The following is a 5,277-nucleotide window of genomic DNA, read 5'->3' as shown; positions in this document are numbered from 1 at the left end:
ACATGGAAGTGTAAGTCAATTCTGTCATATAAACCGTATAAACTGTAGTTAAGTGTACCAATTTCTTTTAAGAATGTAATAAGTGGTAAAACTAGCTGAGCGGGTTTATTTAAATCGATGAAACTACTCTTTTATAAGCAAAACTGAGAGTTTAGATGAAGTTTTTCCTTTTAACAAGATGGAGTCTTTGAAATTGACTCAATTGTGTTTTATGCATGACTTTCTTGTTACCTGACGTACTATTTTATGTTTAGGTTGAAGCAGTTCCAATAATTACTGTATGGTAGTCTAAGAGATACATAAACTAAAACAGTTAATGAGGAAAATAATATTCAGAAAAGCATGCGTCTTACAAATATGGTGGAAGGAACCGGTGATAGACCTGGAAGGACTGACGCCATTTTGACTTTTATTGCAAGTTAAAAATGTTGTAGACTTTGAACAGATTGGTATTGTTATAAAATGATTATAACAGTACTGTGTGTTTAACAGGATAATGACATCAATAAACCGTAGAATACCACCTAAACGCGATGCAGCTGAACATGCAGCAACGACCAGTGACAAGACAGGAAGGTTGGAAGTGAAGTTCATCAATCCTTATAAAGGTGGGTTTCTGTGCATAGAGTTATCTCAATTCAGAGATTTCCACAAATTATGACAAAAGTATTTTTGAAAAAGTTATTTTGCAGTCATCGAATTCATACTAGCAAGTGTGCCCCCTAGAAATTCTAGGGGGCACACTTCTTCAAGAGTTCATAATATTTTTCAGCATACCTTTTATTGAATATTAATTTCAATACATTTGGGATCTGTTTCTGATCCATTTATAGGGTCTATATAGCAACAAAAATGTGTTTTCCCAAAACAAAGCATCCATCTTATTTCAACAATGAACTCAGGAAGGTGAATTTTTGTTTCCAACAGACAGACTTTGGTGATTTGGGAGAATCAAAGAAAACAATATGTTTGTAAGACACCTGAAAATAACCATAGAGCCATGTACATAGGGAACATGCTGCATTGAGCTTAAGGCTTATAATAATTGAGTTTAAACTGATGTAATCATCCTTATATTTGTATGAGGCAAACATTCTCAGTATATTGAAATAATCAATGCACCACTTGAAATAAAAATGTTTTTTTACAGAAAAAAAACAGACAAAGGACGCATTTATCCCATTGGATCCCGCCCTCCCATCACAAGCGATACTAATTCTGACTGGGATAATTCTTGTTCATTTAAGAGTTTCTCTTTAATCACCACCCCATGCTCCCCCATCAGAACAGACTCCATTGACATCTTCACGGATAGAGACACTCAGTGCTCCCGACTTGGAAGGAGTTTTTAGTGCAGACATCCTCAAACTGGGTGCATTCACAACACGCAGAAACATTTACCCAGGGAGGTAAAAAGGATGTTGTGACTCTCTTGCCTGGCGAGATTGTGAGTTTACCTGCATGTGAACCAAGGTGACTCTGAGCTAAAAATAAAGATAATTTAGCCTAGGATAAAACTTTAAAGGAGGCTGCACACTTTGTACTGTGCACACTGTGCTGACTATCCGCGGTCTGGCGCTATTAATAAAAAATAATAATAATTAGCCTAACAGTGACTATGCACAGACGTATAATAATTTATTTACATACCCTGACCTTCTTGGGGGGGGGGGGGGGGGGGGGTTATGTGGTTGATGGAGCACCCCCCTTGTTGAATGTTAGAGGAAACACTGTCAGCTATGGTAGAGTTCTGATCTGAAATTTACAGTTTCTATATGTCTAGGACGAGGTGTGTTCGCCACGACTCCTTTTAAAAAAGGAGATTTTGTGGTGGAGTACAGAGGGGAGTTGATAAACTATGAAGAATCACAAAGGAGGAGGAGACTGTATCATAGTGCATGTGCTGTCTTCATGTTTGACTTCTTGTGGCAAGAAAGATGGTGGTGGTAAGTCCAGTGTTTATAATAATTCAATATAAGTTGGATCTTGTCAAAGCTTGTGGTGCTGCTTTTTGAAAGTTATCTTGTTGACAAAATAACCAAAAGATTATTATATAACATTTGTTTCTCTTTCTCCAACCCCATTCTCCCCACCCCACCTAATTTGGAAAGTATCGATGCATCCCGAGAAGATAACAGTCTTGGAAGATTAGTCAATGATGACCACAAGAATCCAAGCTGTACAATGAAAAAGATATTGGTGGATGGAAAGCCACATCTGTGCTTATTTGCAGTGAAAGACATAAATCCTGGAGAGGAAATAACTTACAACTATGGAGGGACTGACTGGCCATGGAGGGAGAAGGTTTGTCAAGGATCATTTTCTGTTTAAAAAATGAATAACTTACATTTATGATGGAAGTCTATGAATATATGTTAAATAAAGAATCTGTAGTGGAGCAAGAAGTGGTCTAACAGACAGTGCTCAAACGACTCACTAGTAATGAATAATAATGAACTAATTGCCCCTTTAAGAAAATTTTGTTAAACATTTTAGGTTGTAAGAATGTTTTTATTTCTTAAGGTCGTATTTTTTTTTTTTTTAAAACAAACAACAACAAAAAGACCAAAGAAATCCGGTGTTTTGTTCTTGGGTAAACACTAGTACAGGTCAAGGTGATGTAAAAATGAGAGACTATGTTGATGACAGATGAAATTGCCTCTATGTTAGTAAACCTGCACTTAGATATAGTATTAAGAGGCTATTTTCCTCTTCCACAGGCTAGCAAAGAATCATCTGTGACTGAGGCTGTCGAAGTTGAGCATGCTGGCTCATCGGATCAAGCTCCGTCCAAGTCCTCCAAGAAAAAGGTAATTTTTCCTGAACGTCATTTCATCTGCCTTCCAGTTATCAGTCCTACTTGTGTTTTTCAGAGACATCTCAGTACTTTTACATTGGTAAAAAATGTCCTTCATTAAACACGTTTTCTTCAGGAGACCTAGTAACACACACTAATCTGGTCAAATGTCATTGTGGGGACTATAGCAGCTGTAGTCTGTACACAGTTAATGGCTGATTTGTGATAACACACATTTTTCTGGTTTACAGTACAAGTGAGGACCCCGTTTGAGTTTTTTTTAATCATCATTTATTCTGCCTTTATGGAACTATAGCGTTTGCTTCCACTCATCAGTAGCATGGTTCACACCTGGCTTATTATCTGATGTATGCACTGTATCAGGGACTGTTATACAAAGATGTTTAGAAGGCAATCCTGTGTTTTTTTATTGGGTAAACTTAGTAAAGGTCAATGTGGTGTAGAAATGAGAGGCTATGTAAATAACAGATCATTGGTAAACTGAACCTGCTTCATAGTTGAACATGACAGCAGCGATTAATCAACAATGCACCATGCTAGTCATCAGCTTTATTTCTTTTGATCAGTCAATGGTTTTACGTTGTTGCATAGTTGGTAATTTAGATTTCCTCTATGTTAGTAAACCTGCACTTAAATATAGTATTAAGAGGCTATTTTCCTCTTCCACAGGCTAGCAAAGAATCATCTGTGACTGAGGCTGTCGAAGTTGAGCATGCTGGCTCATCGGATCAAGCTCCGTCCAAGTCCTCCAAGAAAAAGGTAATTTTTCCTGAACGTCATTTCATCTGCCTTCCAGTTATCAGTCCTACTTGTGTTTTTCAGAGACATCTCAGCACTTTTACATTGGTAAAAAATGGCCTTCATTAAACACGTTTCCTTCAGGAGACCTAGTAACACACACTAATCTGGTCAAATGTCATTGTGGGGACTATAGCAGCTGTAGTCTGTACACAGTTAATGGCTGGTTTGTGATAACACACATTTTTCTGGTTTACAGTACAAGTGAGGACCCCGTTTGAGGGTTTTTTTAATCATCATTTATTCTGCCTTTATGGAACTATAGCGTTTGCTTCCACTCATCAGTAGCATGGTTCACACCTGGCTTATCATCTGATGTATGCACTGTATCAGGGACTGTTATACAAAGATGTTTAGAAGGCAATCCTGTGTTTTTTTTTATTGGGTAAACTTAGTAAAGGTCAATGTGGTGTAGAAATGAGAGGCTATGTAAATAACAGATCATTGGTAAACTGAACCTGCTTCATAGTTGAACATGACAGCAGCGGTTAATAACAATGCACCATGCTAGTCATCAGCTTTATTACTTTTGATTAGTGAATGGTTTTACGTTGTTGCATAGTTGGTAATTTAGATTGCCTCTATGTTAGTAAACCTGCACTTAAATATAGTATTAAGAGGCTATTTTCCTCTTCCACAGGCTAGCAAAGAATCATCTGTGACTGAAGCTGTCGAAGTTGAGCATGCTGGCTCATCGGATCAAGCTCTGTCCAAGTCCTCCAAGAAAAAGGTAATTTTTCCTGAACGTCATTTCATCTGCCTTCCAGTTATCAGTCCTACTTGTGTTTTTCAGAAACATCTCAGCACTTTTACATTGGTAAAAAATGTCCTTCATTGAACAGGTTTCCTTCAGGAGTCCTAGTAACACACACTAATCTGGTCAAATGTCATTGTGGGGACTATAGCAGCTGTAGTCTGTACACAGTTAATGGCTGGTTTGTGATAACACACATTTTTCTGGTTTACAGTACAAGTGAGGACCCCGTTTGAGGGTTTTTTTAATCATCATTTATTCTGCCTTTATGGAACTATAGCGTTTGCTTCCACTCATCAGTAGCATGGTTCACACCTGGCTTATCATCTGATGTATGCACTGTATCAGGGACTGTTATACAAAGATGTTTAGAAGGCAATCCTGTGTTTTTTTTTTATTGGGTAAACTTAGTAAAGGTCAATGTGGTGTAGAAATGAGAGGCTATGTAAATAACAGATCATTGGTAAACTGAACCTGCTTCATAGTTGAACATGACAGCAGCGATTAATAAACAATGCACCATGCTAGTCATCAGCTTTATTACTTTTGATTAGTCAATGGTTTTAGGTTGTCGCATAGTTGGTCATTTAGATTGTCTCTATGTTAGTAAACCTGCACTTAAATATAGTATTAAGAGGCTATTTTCCTCTTCCACAGGCTAGCAAAGAATCATCTGTGACTGAGGCTGTCGAAGTTGAGCATGCTGGCTCATCGGATCAAACTCCGTCCAAGTCCTCCAAGAAAAAGGTAATTTTTCCTGAACGTCATTTCATCTGCCTTCCAGTTATCAGTCCTACTTGTGTTTTTCAGAAACATCTCAGTACTTTTACATTGGTAAAAAATGGCCTTCATTAAACAGGTTTCCTTCAGGAGTCCTAGTAACACACAGCTAATCTGGTCAAATGTC

At 37.7% G+C, this 5,277-nt stretch overlaps 1 long non-coding RNA gene across 1 annotated transcript; it reads left to right on the top strand.

Annotated features, from left to right (window-relative positions):
• Positions 1–2,772: 2,772 nt before the first annotated feature.
• Positions 2,773–5,068, top strand: LOC118560108. Its single transcript, XR_004929075.1, has 3 exons — positions 2,773–2,810; positions 4,257–4,346; positions 5,028–5,068. It is a non-coding gene; the product is annotated as an uncharacterized LOC118560108 (long non-coding RNA).
• The last annotated feature ends 209 nt before the right edge of the window (positions 5,069–5,277 follow it).

Source organism: Fundulus heteroclitus, unplaced genomic scaffold (assembly GCF_011125445.2).
Source record: "Fundulus heteroclitus isolate FHET01 unplaced genomic scaffold, MU-UCD_Fhet_4.1 scaffold_388, whole genome shotgun sequence".
NCBI classification, from domain to species: Eukaryota; Metazoa; Chordata; class Actinopteri; order Cyprinodontiformes; family Fundulidae; genus Fundulus; species Fundulus heteroclitus.
The sequence above is the reverse complement of the archived record's forward strand: the minus strand, read 5'-3'. Positions and strand labels throughout refer to the sequence as shown.